At 60.2% G+C, this 17,110-nt stretch overlaps 1 pseudogene; it reads left to right on the top strand.

Moving 5' to 3' along the window:
• Positions 1-10,290: 10,290 nt before the first annotated feature.
• Positions 10,291-15,809, top strand: LOC129040801 (uncharacterized; annotated as a pseudogene).
• Positions 15,810-17,110: the final 1,301 nt, after the last annotated feature.

Raw genomic sequence — 17,110 nt, 5'->3', positions numbered from 1 at the left:
TGCTCAGGGCTGGGCTCTGGACTCAGTCACGCTGGGGCCAGCTTTGCTTCCGTGCAGCTGGGGCTGGACAGAGAGGGAGACACCCACTTCTCCACAAGCCTCTGTCTGGCCGTGTGATTCTCAGAAGGAGCTGGGCTCTGGCTGGAGCAGGCTGGCGAGTGCCCATCTCGCAAGGCACCTTTCAGCCTGATCCAGGCCTCTGCCAGTGGCCAGTCTCACGTGGACCCCCATTCCCTCCTGTGTGTGGCAGAAGCGGCCGGGCATTCAGAACAGAGCTGCTCTCAGAGCCTGACAGTGATGGATAAGCCGGGACTCTGGGTCACTGCCGGGTGAGGGGCGAGCCTGCTTCACGCGGGCCCGGAGAAGCTGGACGCGGTCCCTGGACTGAAGGAGGAAGTTCCGGGGGGGAGCGGCTGGGCAGGTGGACGCCTCCGCTGAATCCGGCGTTTCCGTGGTTATTTCAGTGAGCGACCCCAGGTCCTGCTGAGAAAGAAAAGGCGCCTAGCACAGCCGCGTCTGCCAATGTCCAGGCGGCCTCCGCCACCGGCCTCAGCGTGTGCCCATCGTGAGGCCTCCTGAAAATGGCTGGGCTGAGCAGTGCAGTTTAAAGAAAAACCCAGAGAAGAAGGCGGCCCTTCCCCACTCCCGTGTCCTTGCAGCCTGCCCCAGAGGTCACCTGCCTCCCGAATTTGATTCTTCCCGGGGGTAGCTCATTCTCCCTCCTCTCATTCATTAGCCCCTGCAGGGACAGGGCTTTCCTTCTCAGCCCTCCTGTCCTCAGCCGCAAAACGAGGTAGCCGTTCTAGGTCAGAGCTGCCTGGCAGCCTCACGCCTGGTTTTAAATCTGCTTGTGCTGCCTGAAAACATGTAAAAAAAGTAATATTTAGTTTGAGCCTATATTTTAACTCCACCACCCAAACATTGTCATTGCAACGTGCAGTCAGTGTAGAAACTGCTGGTGAGAGTGCGGTCATGAGTCGGCGCTGACTCCCTCCCACCTGTGGCTGGTCTCACCGGGACGCGCCCCAGGTGCTCCGTGGATGCAGGGGGCTGGGGGCTGCTGTGGCTGGCACAGCTCTCCACCTTCTGTGATAATCCTTGCACCTTTAATGGGCCTGGCTCAGGCTCCGAGCGGGTGCAGTGGAGGCCCCAGGTCAGAGAGAGGCGGAGACCCCCAGGCTGGAGATAGAGATGGGAGGGCCTGGATGGGGCCGGGCGGGGCCGTGGGGAGGGGTTGCCATGGTGCAGTGTGGGGCCCTCGGTCCGTGCACCCTGGGCTGCCTGAGGCCTGGAGGTGGGCACCGGGGTGGATCTGGCCTCTGGTTCTGTCGTGTCCACTGGGACATGTGGCCTGGGCAAGCCAGGGTCTCCAGGGGCTGGGGAGGTCCCCCTCACCCACTCTCAGGCACGGCCCCCGAAGGGAGCAGGCCAGGGTGGCAGAAAAGGGCGTCCACGCCCTCGGATTATAGGGACTTGCATGGCAGCAGGCTCCCCACAGACCACTGAGGGTGCTGAGACCCGGGTAGGTGGGAGAAGTCGTCCAAGTGCAGGAGGTTACGTGGTCCGGGCCACGCCGGGCCCCACCCCTGGGTGCTGCTGCCTCCGGCCTTATTTCCCTCCGGCCGATCTCGGTCGTTGTGGGTGGCATCATCGCACGGACATGCACGGGGCCTCCAGGGCCTCACACTCCGGACGTGACCAGCAGAGACGGTCCCTGCAGCCTTGGCCCTGGGATGCCTGTGCCGGGAACAGGTGGCTTAGTGGGGCCTGGCTGTGGCCTCCTCTGCGTCCAGGCCTCCCCCCGGCCGCACGGTGGGGCTGCCCCGGCCCCTTGGCCCTCATTCTGGGGGGGGGTGTGGGCCAAGCTCCCTGTGATCACCTCTAATGGGCAGCCCCTCCTGGAGCCCTTTCATCTGATCCTCAGAGTGTTTCACAAACACTGACTCATTCACCTCCCACGGCCTCGGAGGTAACTTGGTCCATTTGGTAGGAGGGAGACTGAGCCCCCTCATTGTTCAACGTTTATTGCTGGGCCACCCAGCAACTCATCCCGGCCTCTTCCCCTCGAGACCCCAGATGCAGGAATTTGGCCAGAGAAGCAACGGGGGGGCCCCTCCCAGAGGGCCAGGTGGAGGGGCCGGGCCGGGCTCTGAGCTGAGACGGCTCCTCTGTGTGTGCGGCTACCTCTGAGCCAACCGGGCAGGGCTGCTGTTCCACCCCGGGCCGTGTCCGTGCCAGACACTTGCTCACTCATGTCCCTTTGTGTGTGCACAGCTGAATCCTCACCCGAGTCACACAAGTCTTCCAAGTAAGTTCCGTTCTTCCCCGTTTTTACAGGCAAGGACACAGAGCTTCGGAGAATTCGGCTCTTTCGGCCCAGGTAGCGCAGAGACTAAGCCTGGGAGCTACCGAGATCAGGCCTCTCTGGCCCCCAGAGTCGTGCTTCTCATTGCGCGTACGCCGTCACCACAGAGCGGCATCTTGTTTACGAACTGCCAAGCATGAGGTTAGGGTGTGTAGTCAGGATCCACGGGGAACAGGCATAAGCTGAGGAGTGAAATGGGATTGTCCAAAGAGGAAGGTGCTTGTAATTGCTGAATATTATAGTTCCTTCCTCTCAGTTTCCATCTCAGCTAAACTGTAATCAGACTTCGTTACAGCTTAGACAGTGTTTAAAGGGAAACGCACGGGGCCAGCGATCCCTGTGCCTGTTAGTTCTTGCTTTGGGACCTCCTGCAAGCCAAACAGGCCATTCTGAGCTGGGGAGCATGCCCGTTCTCGCCTGCCCACCTGCGTCTGCTTTGATAACCTGGACATTATCCCAGCTCTCCCCGCGCCCGCCTGTCAGTCAAGCTCTTTGTGAAGTCCCTTTCGTTTAGACACTTCTCCTGCTCCGACGCAGGGTAAAAACGTGTCTTCTGTGTGACATGGAGGGAGGTGGAAATTACTATGTGCATAGAAAACTGTAGGTTACACAAATAACCTGTCACCGGAGATAGGCAGCCGAGCTTTAAATCAACTCCCCGGCAGCCAGGGCCTTCGTGTGCCCTGGGGCCACTTGCCCTGCACGGGGGGCCCATTGCAAAATTCCACCTGCCTCCCGGTGGCTGCCGCGCAGAGCTTCTGTCTGAAGCTTGTTTTCCTAACAATGTTGACATTCTTCCCGGCTGTCTTCGGCAGGTCCCTTGCCCCAGGAAGGTGGGGGACGACCCGGCCAATCTCTCCGGAGCCCACAGCGTGCCCAGCAGAGCTCAGAAGGGCAGCTTCTGATTCCTCGACGCTGACTCCAAACGGCTGCTCTTCCCCATCCGGGCGCTGCCGGTCTCCAGCCAGCATGTGCCAGACTTGGAGGGGACAGCAGCTTGAGCTCATAAAGATACAATAATAATCGTAAGGAGCATAACAGGGGTTGGGCGTGGTGACTCACGCCTGTAATCCCAGCACTTTGGGAGGCCGAGGTGGGTGAATCACGAGGTCAGGAGATCGAGACCATCCTGGCTAACACGGTGAAACCCCGTCTCTACTAAAAATACAAAAAACAAAATCAGCCGGGCGTGGTGGTGGGTGCCTGTAGTCCCAGCTACTCGGGAGGCTGAGGTAGGAGAATTGCTGGAACCCGGGAGGCAGAGGTTGCAGTGAGCTGAGATTGCTCCACTGCACTCCAGCCTGGGCGACAGAGCGAGGCACCGTTTAAAAATAAAATAAAATTAAATTAAAAAATGAGGAGCATAACAGTGGCAGATGGCCTTTGGTGGGTGAGCCCCTGGCTGAGCTTTGAGGGAAACCACATTCGAGTCTTGCCATCCCAGGGAGTAGGTCTCATTGTCCCATAGAAGTGCCTGGGGAGAGGACAGCCGGCCTGAGCTGCACCCTGGCCAGGGGTACAGGAGGCTTGGAAATAGTTTTCTTAGACGTGGCCTGGCCCAAGATGCCTCTCGACTAAGCCCGACATCCAGTTTCCTATTCAGAAGATTGGCCCCTCAGTCGTGCAGGGGGTGAGGAGAGTGCTTCTTTGGGGAGGAGAGATTTGGAAATCCATTTAAATAAAAAGTCAATGGGGAGACGCCGGGCACTGGGGCCTTGTGAGGCCTCCTGAGGCGGGTCACTGGGTCTGAGGTTCTCTGTGTGGGAGGACGATGCGGCTGTAGGGTCTGCTCACAGGCTGGCCAAGGCCTGCTGGGCGCCCAGAGCTCCAGGAGCAGAGAATTTTACAGATTTTCATGTCAGGAGGGTGGGGGAGAGACTCTTCCCCCGCCCCCTCCAGCAAACAGCCGTGGAGGCCTCCGGGGACCTGTGGTTCCACTCGTGGGACTGGGGAAAGAGCCCCTTGGCAGCCGGTGCCAGGGCTGTGGGCGTCAGAGGGTGCCGTGCCAGACCCTGCCGGTCGGATCCACAGCGCTGTTTTACAGGTAACTCGGGAAAGTTGCTTGCACCAGGCTGTATGCCCCCGCTCCCGCACACGAAGCCCCCACGGGGTAGGCTGCTCTGGCCCCCGCTCCCGCACACGGAGCCCCCACGGGGTAGGCTGCTCTGGCCCGCGCTCCCGCACACGGAGCCCCCACGGGGTAGGCTGCTCTGGTTTGTTGAATGAACTTGGACGTTCTCTGTGCCTCACACCTTGTCGACCTGGGCCGAGGGGAATAGACAGGCCGGGGTGGTCCCAGGGCGTCTGGGGGGGCCTCTCCCAGCCCAGTGCAGGGCCCGGCTCTCCTACCTGGCTGGCCGGCACCGGCAGCAGCTGTCATTTGGAAACTATGTGACAAGGCAACCTGAGGCCTGGAGTCCGGGCCTGTGCGCCTTGGAGTTGGGGCCTGTGTGCCCGGGCCAGGGCGGCCGCTCTGCTCTCCGGGGTCATTCCTCCGGTCGGGTTAAGCTCCTGGAAACGGGGACCCAGGTGCCTTCTCTGGAAGGGAGGGGCTAGGCCACCCCGGAGGTTCCACTGAGCAGGGTCCGGCCTGTTCCTCAGCCATCGGCCCTCAGCCATCGGCGCAGCCTGGTCTGGGAGCTGCTGCGTCACCTGCGGGTGTCACTCAACACAGATCCCCGGGGAGCCAGGTGCGAGGGTTGCAGCCGCTGGCTCTGAGCCAGGTTCCTGGGCAGGGGGAGGGAAGCAGCGCTTGGGGGGCCGACTGTGGTTGAGGCCCTGTGCCCACCAGGCCGGCACAGCAGAGCTGAAACGCCCCTCGGTTTGCCCAGCTGGGAAACAGGGCACCGATTTGCCCAGAACCACCAAGGCCGTGTTCAGATTTGGGGCTCCACGCCCGACGTGCCCACGGCCTCTTGCAGAGGGGCCACCCCTTCCCAGTTCCTTGCCACTCCCCAAGGATGCCGAGAAACCCACCAGGGAGGTACCACAACTGTGGCTCCTGCTGACCCAGGCGTTCCCTCCGTCGCGGTGTGGATGATTTATGTGCCCAGGACTGGGTGACCCAGGAGGAAGGAGCACCTAGTGTTTCACTGAGAGGAGGGCACTGGGGTCCTCCAGGCGGGCTGGCTCCAGGCAGGCACCCACATCCTGTCACCCCTGCCGGGACCCCCTTCTTCCCCACTGCACCCAGCCCAGGCCCTTCCTTCCTTTTCAAAATTAAAATAGGCCGGGCGCAGTGGCTCATGCCTGTAATCCCAGCACTTTGGGAGGCCGAGGCGGGCGGATCACGAGGTCAGGAGATCGAGACCATCCTGGCTAACACGGTGAAACGCCGTCTCTACTAAAAATACAAAAAATTAGCCGGGCGCGGTGGCGGGCGCCTGTAGTCCCAGCTACTCGGGAGGCTGAGGCAGGAGAATGGCGTGACCCCGGGAGGCGGAGCTTGCAGTGAGCCCAGATCATGCCACTGCACTCCAGCCTGGGTGACAGCGAGACTCTGTCTCAAAAAAAAAAAAATTTAAAATAAAAAAATGTTTTTTGACACAGTGTCTTGCTCTGTCACTCAGGCTGGAGTGCAGTGGTGCGATCATAGCTCACTACAGCCTCGACCTCCCTGCCTCAAGGGATCCTCCTGCCTCAGCCTCCCAAGTAGCCGGGACTACAGGGCCTGCCACTACACCCGGCTAATTCTTTTATTTTTTGTAGAGACGGCGTTTCCCTAAGTTGTCCATGCTGGTCTTGAACTTCTGGGCTCAAGCAGTCCTCCTGCCTCAGCCTCCCAAAGTGTTGACCTTGCAGGCGTGAGCCACTGCGGGCACCCCCTTCCTTCCTTTTTCCCTTCCTCTCCTTCACTCCCTGAGCTGGATGCAGCAGCATCTGAGTAACCGTGGAGTGCCGTGTGCGGGGACGTCCTGCACAGCTTTTCTTGGGGGGTTTTATGGAGTCGGTGAGAAGGATAGCGGTTGTCAGGTGGATGCCCCAGCACTGCAGGATCCAGCCGAGCCCCACCCCCGGCCCAAGGAGCCCCTGGGACCCCGCCCTGTGCCCCTGCCTGGGAGCAGGGCAGCCGTGGCTGGGCGGCCTGGGCGGGCATGTTCTCCACACTTCAGGAGGAGGCAGCTGGAGTTATTGGCCCCATTTTTAACCTGCGAGGCTTGGAGTGACTACATGGCTTGCCTGGGGTCACACAGCTGGAAATGACAGGGGGCGGGGAGTGGGGATCTGACGTGGGGTCTGCGTGGGGTCCTCTCCCCACGTCCCACCCCGCCCTGTGCTGGCAAGTCAGGCTGAGGAAGAGCCGGCTTCCGTGGGGTGACAGGCTCTGCCCCTCAGAGACTTTCCTCTGGGTTCCCTGTGTGGCTGCTTCGGTTTGTGTCTTTGGAATGAGGGTGGGGGCACTGCGGCCTTGGGTGGGGCTCCGGAGGGCCTGAAGATTCTGGGAGGGAAGAGAAGAGACTTCGCCCCAGGATGCAAGATAAGGGGGGCAAAGGGGCAGGGAGAGATGGCAACCCCAGGAGGCTGTCGTCAGGCACAGCTGCAGAGGTGCTCAGGAAGCCGGCAAAGCCACAGACAGACTGGGCCGGCTGCATCCTAGCAGAGGGCGTTAGCAAGGACTCTTCAGGTCCGAGTGACGGAAACCCGCTCAAATAGATCCAGGCCAAGGTGGGTATTTACAAGGTGGATATTTCTGGCTCCTACCAGAAAGTGCGGGGTGGTGGGCTTCAGGCACGGCTGGATTCAGGTGCTCCCACAGCACGATCAGGGCGTGGACTCTCCCACCTCTGGCTCTGCTTTTCTCCACCTGGCTGCATTCCCAGACAGGCTCCCCACACTCTGGTGGCCCTGCAGGGAGGGGCCTCTTTCTGAGTGTCCCAGTCCCAGAGTCTGAGTGACTCAGCCTGGGTCCCTGCTCACCTCTGAGACAATCACCGGGGTCTGGGCCAGCCCTGGGTGGAGGGGCCACTGGGAGCCTAGGGGTGGGGGAGCCCCCAGCCACACTGACTGAGATCGAGCACTTTCCCAAAGGAAAATCAGAGTCTTAGCTGGAAGGGAAAATTGAAGTTTGGCCAGCAAACACCACAGAGGGCTGAGTACCCCCCTCTTGCTTACCTCCCGTGACGGGGAGCTCATCATGTCCGAGGACCCCTCTTGCTTACCTCCCATGACAGGGAGCTCATCACGTCCGAGGACCCCTCTTGCTTACCTCCCGTGACAGGGAGCTCATCACGTCCGAGGACCCCTCTTGCTTACCTCCCGTGACAGGGAGCTCATCACGTCCGAGGACCCCTCTTGCTTACCTCCCGTGACAGGGAGCTCATCACGTCCGAGGACCCCTCTTGCTTACCTCCCGTGACAGGGAGCTCATCACGTCCGAGGACCCCTCTTGCTTACCTCCCGTGACAGGGAGCTCATCACGTCCGAGGACCCCTCTTGCTTACCTCCCGTGACAGGGAGCTCATCACGTCCGAGGACCCCTCTTGCTTACCTCCCGTGACAGGGAGCTCATCACGTCCGAGGACCCCTCTTGCTTACCTCCCGTGACAGGGAGCTCATCGTGTCTGAGGACCCCTCTTGCTTACCTCCCGTGACAGGGAGCTCATCGTGTCCGAGGACCCCTCTTGCTTACCTCCCTTGACAGGGAGCTCATCACGTCCGAGGAAACTTGTTCATGGAGCCCCAGAAGGGTGATGGCCACCCCGTGGCCTGTAGGGGCGGCTGGCGCTCACTCCTTTTGCAAGCCCGGCAGTCTGTGCTCAGCCCTGTCCTGCAGAACGGATGATGCTTCCCAGCCCCAAGAACTCCCCGGGCCCTGGGTGGGAGGAGCTCTGGGAAATGCAGGAAGAAGATGGTCTTGGGCCTTCGTGCCTGTCTGGGAGGACCCACAGCTCCCAGGCAGCTTGGTCTGGGTGCCTGTGCAGGTCACAGCTCATGTGTGGCCTCCTGTGTCCCGAGGCTGAGCCTCACCGCCACCCACACACACCTGCCTATGATGGCTGCCCCGGCCAGTCTCCTGATGTAGGCCCAGCCCACTGTCCCCTGTCCTTCCGACACCCCCACCTCCAGCTTCCCAGATGCACAGCCTGAGGGCTCACAGCAGCCCAGCCCCAGGACGGCGGGGCCTTGCTCTCAAGCCAACGCTGGTCCCTCTATCCATCTTCCAGCCCTGAACCCAGAACCCCAGCCCTAGCCCCCGTCTCCCATCCCACCGAGTGCTGGCCACGGTCCCCACCCCCCGCCTCCACCCCACAGCTGCTCCCAGGGGCCTGCATCCCTTTTCAACTCCGCAGCTCTCTCCCGGTCTCCTGCCCAGGCCTTTCTTTCCCCAGGACCACGGGACCAGGCGAGGCTGCCCAGTCTGGGGAAGCGGGCGCCGGCCTCCCTGGAAGGCCACAAGGCACTGGAGCTCAGGGCCAGAGATGTGTCTGGAAGCCGCTGGGGACAGGGCCAAGCCTGTCCGGCCCAGCTGCTCCTTTGTTCCAGCCCCTGCCCCCCACAGCCCCGGCCATGGGGCCGGCCTTCTCGGCAGCACTCTCCGGCCAGCTCTAGGCTGGAGGAGAACATCCATTGTGGCCCCAAGGCCTCACCCAACCTCACAGCAGCTGCCCGGCCCCACCTCCTCTTCCTTTGTTTGGGGCATTTGCTGACCGTGGCCTTTTCAGTCCAAGGTGGGTGGCTACAGGGAGCAGAGGGTCAGAGGTACCGAGCCCAGAGGCCCCCAGGACCCAGGCAAGCTGAAGCCCTTGGACAGCCCGTGTCCAGCCTCTTCTTTGCTTTCAGATAAGAACTTAAAAAGGAAAACATCCTACAGAAAAGAAGCTCAGCTTTTCCCCGCTGCTGGCTGAGTGGGTTTCCTAAGAGCGAGTATTTCCTCCACCCCAGCAGCGCTTTTCAGCGAGGAGCATCTCCGTCTCCACGGAGGGCAGCCTGGAATGGGGGAACGTGGTCAGGCTGACATTGCTGGGGCCTGCGCGGCTCGGGGTGGGCTGGCAACCGTGACCACTGGCTCCGAGGAAGAAAGGGCCCAGATGGGGAGTGTCTGCCAATACCAGTGGTGCAAATGCTCCCACCGGGGCTGGCTTCGAGCTGCCAAGGGGACACACTGCAGGCAGGGGTGGGCACCCTGCGGTGATACCCACGTGACCTGGCCTCAGACAGACACGACCCACGACCAAGCTCGGGAACCTGGAGGAGCGCACAGGGCCGCAGCTCGAGAGGCAGTGGCGAGTGCTGTGTTCAGCGCTTCTGTTTTTAGTGACTTCTTTATTTGTAAGTTCTTATGATTTAATTTGTTTCTGAGAGATGGTTTTGCTCCATCACTCAGGCTGGAGGGCAGTGGCGCAACCACAGCTCACTGCAGCCTCAACCCCCTGGGCTCAAGTGATCCTCCTGTCTCAGCCTCCCGAGGAGCTGGGACCACAGGTACATGCCACCGCATCCAGCTTATTTATTTATTTTTGAGACGGAGTCTCGCTCTGTCGCCCAGGCTGGAGTGTAGTGGCATGATCTTGGCTCACTGAAAGCTCCGCCTCTCGGGTTCACGCCATTCTCCTGCCTCAGCCTCCTGAGTAGCTGGGGCTACAGGCACCCACCACCACACCCAGCTAATTTTTTTGTGTTTTTAGTAGAGACGGGGTTTCACCGTGTTAGCCAGGATGGCCTCGATCTCCTGACCTCGTGATCCACCCGCCTTGGCCTCCCAAAGTGCTGGGATTACAGGTGGGAATCACTGTGCCCGACCTATTTACTTTTTTATCTGTAGAGATGAGGTCTTGCTGTGTTGCCCAGGCTGGTCTCTCCTGTCCTCAAGCCATCCTGCCTCCTTGGACTCCTGGCGTGCTGGGATTACAGCATGAGTCCCCACGCCGGGCTGATGTAATTTTAATAGTTCTGTGTATGACGGCCAGCTCGCCCGATTCCAGGACATGAAGGCTCAGCTCTTACGAGCTGGCTCCGCACACCACCTGTGGGACGGCTCCAATTCACACCGGATCCCAACAAGACCGATGCTTTGGTCTGAGTGTGAAGGCCCCGGCGAAGACGGCACCATCCGTAGCCCCAGACAAGAGGGGTCCTGTGTTCCCCTCCAGCCCCGCTGAGGCCTGAGCTGCTGAGTACCCCAAGGGCCTGGGGTTACTGAGGCTCCTGCCCCAAAGGTCCCATGAGCACCACGTGTCTTCCTCTTCCAAGTCCTCTGCCTGCGGTGCTGGGCCTGGTGTGGGGGCAGCCAAGGGCACTCAGTGCAGGATCTGGACCCAGCATGTCCACTCAGAGTGCGGGCCCGGCACGAGCCCGAAGCCCCCTTCCCGTGAGAGTGAAGCCGGAGGCGATGGAGGGAGGCAGGGGGCATGGCTGTGTGTCGTCGGGAAGCAGAGATTTCTAACCTTGAGTCTGAACGTCCAGGCTGGTGTGAAGTCTGTCACGGCAGGAGCACGGAGCCTATTCTGCATGTTCCACGGGGCATCAGCCGGGGCGGGTATTTAATGCCAGGACGCGCAGTGTGTGGGCCTCTCTTGGTCTCCAGGCCCTGCCTGCGTTAGGGCATCAGCTGAGTTGGCCGTATTTAAATGCTTGCCCATGTAGTGCCTGGGCCTCCACAGAGCTCCAGGCCCCGCCCAAGACGGTGCAGGCCTGTTCCAGGTGGAAACACACAGAGCTCCAGGCCCCGCCCAAGACGGTGCAGGCCTGTTCCAGGTGGAAACACACAGAGCTCTAGGCCCCACCCAAGACGGTGCAGGCGTGTTCTGGGTGGAAACACACCCGGTGAAGGCTGGAGGAGGGAAGAGTGAGCTCTCCCTGCCTGGGAGTCTCCGAGGGGTCCAGACTGAGGGTTGAGGGTGCAGGATGGGAGGCCCCTGGGCTCAGCGGATCCCAGGTTGTGCAGAAGGTTCAGTAGGTTTCGTTGAGGAATTCGGACTCTGCCCCAGGGGTGATGGGAGCCAACAAGCAGCAGCTACCTCCTACCTCCTCCCTGTGATCTGGGTGCTCAGAGGGGCCAGGCAGCGTGGCTGAGGCCACACAAGTGTGCGGGAGGGGGTGCAGAGCAGGGCCCTGTTGTGCCTGAGGACAGAAGGTGCTTCCTTCCCAGGGCAGCAGCCTCCCTGCGGGAAGGCGGCTCTCCAGGGCTGCCTGGAACGCATGACCGACGGCTTGCAATCTGCACCCTGTGATTTATTTATATGGGGTTGAAATACTGCAGGGGTCCCGTGCTGCTGTGTCAGGATTGGGCCCACGTAGGAAGCATAATGCGCGCAAACCATTTGCCTTGCATGAAAAATGCACGATGGCGTCGGGAAGCCGCTGGGAAGTTTTGCGACGCCCGTGCAGGGGTCCTCGCACAGCCGACTGGCTGTCAGCGCCCCGGTCCTGCCGCCCGTGTTGCCAATGGATGAGCCAAACGTCCCTCGTGCAAGGTGCCTTGGAGATCCTGCAGACACCGCGCCTCTCGCCAGGGAGTGAGGGAATGGTCTTCCCCTGGGACCCACGAGTTCCTCCTCAGCTCCACCTTCACCCACAGGCCACGGGGAAACCACCCAGGGCAGGGGGCTCAGCGCACCACCAAGAGCCTTTTAAAAAGGCTTTGGGTAACAGGGAGAAAGAAAGCCCAGTTTTAAACACCAAGTGTGGTCTGCAGGAACTTCCTAGGGCAGCCTGTCCAGTGGGAGTGTCTGTGGTGATGGGAATGCCCGTGTCTGTGTGAGCCACGTGCTGGTCACTGGTCACATGTGGTGGGAATGCCCGTGTCTGTGTGAGCCACGTGCTGGTCACTGGTCACACGTGGTGGGAATGCCCGTGTCTGTGTGAGCCACGTGCTGGTCACTGGTCACATGTGGCTGCTGAGCCCTTGAAATGTGGCTCATGCAATTGAGGAAGTGTGGCCTGTGCAATCGAGGAGCCAGCTTTTAAGTTTTATTTAATTTTAATGAATTTAAATGTAAACGTAAATAGCTACCATATCGGACCATGTCTAGGTTGATGACAATATTGTCTCTTTTTTTGGCTTTTTAAAGTGGTTGTATCGTTATTATTATTAAATTAAATTAATTAATTAATTTTTGAGACAGGGTCTTGCTCTGTCGCCCAGGCTGCAGTGCAGTGGGGCAATCACAGCTCACTGCAGCCTCAACTTCCCATGCTCAAGCCATCCTCCCGCCTCAGCCTCCCAAGTACCTGGGACTACAGGCACGTGCCACCACGCGTGGCTAATCTTTTATTTTTTGTAGACATGAGGTCTCACTATGTTGCCCAGGCTGCTCTTGAACTCCTAGGCTCAATTAATCTTCCCGTCTTGGCTTCTTGAAGTGTTGGGATTGCAGGCGTGAGCCACCTGTGCCTGGCCTATTTTTCATTTGTAAATATAAGGGGTACAAGTGCAGTTACATGGAAACACTGTGTAGTGGTGAAGTCGGGGCTGTCAGTGTAGCCATCACCAGAGACTGTACATCGAACCCACCGGGAACTTTCTCATCCCTCGCTCCACCCTCCCGAGTCTCCACAGGTGAGTGTTCCCCACTCTGTGTCCACATGCACTCATCATTTGGCTCCCACCTGTAAGTGAGGACACGTGCTCTTTGTCCTTCTGTTTCTGAATTGTTTGACTCAGCACTGTGTTCTCCCGTTCCATCCATGTTCCTGCAAAAGGCACGATTTTATGCTTTTTCACAGCTGAATAGTACTCCATCGTGTATATGCGCCACATTCTCTTCCTCCAGCCGTCTGTTGGTGGAGCCCTAGGCTGATTCCGTGTCTTTGCTATTGTGAACGGTGCGCTGTGATGAATGTGCACGTGCCGGTGTCTTTTTGGTGTAATCATTTCCTTTGAGTAGCTGCCCAGCAGTGGGATTGCTGGATGAGTTCTGTTTTCAGTTCTTTGATAAATCTTCCTACTGGGCTCCAAGGGGCTGACAATATTCCCAGTGAGGGTTTGGGAGACGCAGGTGTGTGCACGTCTCAGAACTCATCTCATGGAACTGTTAAGATCTATGAATTCCACTGTAAATTTTACCTAAAACATGAGAACTGTTGACAGATATTGGACTCCAGTTAATACTTCTGAAATATTTGTATTGAAATATAATGTTGTCTACAACTTCCTGTGAAATGCATCCAATAAAATAAGATGGGTTGATGGAGGGGTGGAGGGACAGAGCGGTGAATGGGTCTATGGTGAAGAAATGAGCCAACGTTGATTGTAGAGTCCAGGCGGAGGCGCCGGGCTTCACAATAAAATGCTGAAGAAGCTCCAAATACAGTCAGGGATGGAGTGCTCTCTGATTACTCTGGGCGGGTCATGGTGTAAGTTTCCCCCATTAGGAGAATCAGAAAGCAATGGGAGGGGGTGGTGGGGAGTGGGGCTGCCTCTCGCCAGCTCCTGGGGGCCACCATGCTCTCTTCCGCCAGTACTATGTTCAGTGACATCACAGGGGCAGCGTGAAGATGGCTGTGGCAGCAGCGTTTACACCTCGGAAATTGGCAGTCGCTGCGAGTCACGGTCTTCCTGGGTTGCTGATTGTTAGACGTTTGCCAGCACAGCACGGCGAGTGGCAGGGAGGCACTGCCTTATCCCCCAGGGAGAATCCCTGAGGACAGGGCAACATCGACTTAGCTGTGCCACCTGCACCCAGGGAGAGTCTCTGAGGACAGGGCGGCCTCGACTGGGCTGTGCAGCCTGCACCCAGGGAGCGTCCCTGAGGACAGGGTGACATCGACTTAGCTGTGCCACCTGCACCCAGGGAGAGTCTCTGAGGACGGGGCAGCCTCGACTGGGCTGTGCAGCCTGCACCCAGGGAGCGTCCCTGAGGACAGGGTGACATCGACTTAGCTGTGCCACCTGCACCCAGGGAGAGTCTCTGAGGACAGGGTGGCATCGACTCGGCTGTGCTGCCTGCACCCAGGGAGCGTCCCTGAGGACAGGGTGACATCGACTTAGCTGTGCCACCTGCACCCAGGGAGAGTCTCTGAGGACAGGGTGGCATCGACTCGGCTGTGCCACCTGCACCCAGCGCAAGTCCTGGCCCAGAGTGAGTGCCTGGCCTTCGTGTGTGGACTTGCTGTGGGAACAGGATGGGTGCAGGACAGTGAGTGTTGGTGGAGGGTGGAGGGGAGTGGAGGGTGGAGGGGAGGGGAGGGGAGGGGAGGGGAGGGCGGGTCCGGACACCTCTTATATTTCCAAGCCTGGAACTGAGGTGCCCCTCCTTCTGTCTTCTCCACCCCTACAGGGGCCGTGCTTGTTCCTGGGGCAGCTCACTGTGGCTTCTGAGCCCCAAACCCATCGGCTGGACGGCCCACGAAGGGCCGGTCATTCATCAGACAGCTCAGGGCCATTCGCAAATCAGGTCGCCACCCTCTAGAGTTTGTCTCCTCCTCAGCAGGCCCAGCAAGGGCGTTCCTTGGCTACACAGGTACAGAGGCAGGTGGCCAAACTCCGGCCCTGTGAGGGGCCCTCCCCACCTGGTCTGAGGGCCCAGCCCTTCCCCGTCTCCTCACATGAGCAGCAGCAGGACGATCTCTGCCTCCAGGGACCGACCTCCCTCCCGAGGAGCATTTAGAACAAGCCCTGGGCGTGGGAATGCATCCCTGGGCTTAGTTCCCGAGCAGGCTTGGAGGGGAGTGGCCCCATCTGCCTTGACCAGAGGCCCAGTGGCTTCTGTCCACACTATCACACGCACACTCTCACACACACACGCACCCCCTCGCACACGCACACACACCCTCTCACACACACACACACCCTCTCACACACATGCACACCCTGGAACACGCACACACACACGCACCCCCTCGCACACGCACACGCACCCTCTCACACACATGCACACCCTGGAACACGCACACACACACGCACCCCCTCGCACACGCACACGCACCCTCTCACACACATGCACACCCTGGAACACGCACACACACGCACACAGCACGCTCCATGTTTAGATAAAATGGGTTCATGGCCGTTCTGTTCTGCAACTTGTTAATCGCACCATTTTGACTCTTGCTGTCCTGCTGTCCACACGCAGATGTGCCCGGCGCCGTGTCCTCTGCCGCAGGGTGCCCCCACGGCGCTCCACACCCCTCGCCCGGTCCCCAGGTGTGCACCTGCGGGCTCCTGCCGGATGACAGACAGGCACCTGCACCTCAGAAGCATCCGCACAGCCCCCGCCCTGGGCTGAGGCCTTTTTCTTGTGTCTGCACAGGGCTGGCTGCCGCTGGGCACTGGTGCCGTCCGCCGGGTGGGCTGAGCGGCTTCGAGCTGGGTCTGACGTGTGTATCATTGCCGGTGTATGAGGTCGGGCGTCTGGTCACCGACGGACGGCCTCCCTGCGTGTCCTTCTCTGGGATTCGCCTGCTCCCGCCCTTTGAGAGAAGCATGCCTTCCACGTTACACAAATGTTCTTCCCGCTCTGGCCCTGCCCTCCCCAGCAACGGGACACAGGCCGGTGCTGAATAAGCCCTTGTTGGCCAGGGCTGGGCACACAGTGAAAGGGGTTTGTGAACCGAGCCAGGGCCGAGAAGAAAGCAGCAGCCACCCCTGGGGAGTGGGGACCGGGCCGGGGGCTCTGTGCCAGGGCACGCTGATGTGCCAGGGCACACTGAGTCACGGGGCAGGGGAAGGTCCAAGGGGCCGCTCCCGTCCCATGGATGGCCTCGCTGGCCAGCGTGCCTACCCTTGCGGGGCCTCAGTTTCCCAGTGGGCAGGTTCCCGTCCATTGCCCTGGGGTCAGGCTGGCTCACGTGCCCTGAGAGATGTCCCCTGGGGCCTGCCCTGCCAAACACCCTCCAACCGGATGTACCCACTGTGGGGATATTTTCCACCAGGCAGGAGGCCTGATGTGTGTAGGGGGGCTGCTTCCACGCCCCAAGGGTGTTCCCCATCCCTGACCCCCTTCCTCAAAGTCAAGGAGCAGCATCCAGATACACGGGGTCCACGCGGGAACGGACAGTCCCTGCCCACCTGGCAGCTGAACGCCCTCGGCAGAATTGCCTTCTGCTGACAGCAGGTGCTGACGTGCGCCCAGGTTCCCTGACACCGCCTGTCAGCGGCCTCGGTGCAAAGACCAGGCTCTGGCACAGACAGCTTTCCTCCTCCGAGGCCCCCCTTCTCCTCTCCCAGCCCCGAGCCCATGAGCCCACCAGGAAGGAGGGAGGAGGGAGAAGGCTGACCTCCACTTCCTGGGGTGACTCCCGGCTGGAGCAGAGCCTCGGTGGGGCAGAGGCCTTGGTGTCTCCAGCCCGTGTGTCCACCCCGGCCCAACCCCCTCCTTCTGAGGCCCCTGGGGTAGGATGTCCAGTGCCGGCTGCCCATGGGGCTGCAGGTCTGGGCTGCTTCTCCTGGAACTCGGGGTCTTGCAGCTGTGCTGGAGAGAGCTCAGCCTGAGTCCCATGGGCCCGGGTAGGGCAGAGCACATTCCTGGGCTCCTTCCCCAGGGCTCCTTCCCCAGGGCCCTCCAATGCCTGATCCTAAGGGCGGTGTAGACAGCGAGAAAGGAAGTGTGTTCTCTGGGGGGTGCAGTGTGGGCATGGCATCACTGGCCACCACGCATACCAGGAGGAGGCTGAGGGGCATCTGCAGGGCGGGATGGACAGGGGTGGGCGGCTACCAACGCTGGGTCGAGTGATGGAAACTCGCTCCATCTCCATGAGAACGCATGGGTCACAGGGCTGCAAAGTCTGAGGGAATGCGCGGCTTCAGGTCCGGCCTGATCCAGGGACTTGGACGCTCAGCCACGGTTGCACCTGCCTCTCTCTCTG

The sequence above is a fragment of the Pongo pygmaeus genome, chromosome 6, assembly GCF_028885625.2.
Source record: "Pongo pygmaeus isolate AG05252 chromosome 6, NHGRI_mPonPyg2-v2.0_pri, whole genome shotgun sequence".
Taxonomy (NCBI): domain Eukaryota; kingdom Metazoa; phylum Chordata; class Mammalia; order Primates; family Hominidae; genus Pongo; species Pongo pygmaeus.
This window is presented reverse-complemented; position numbering and strand designations above follow the sequence as displayed.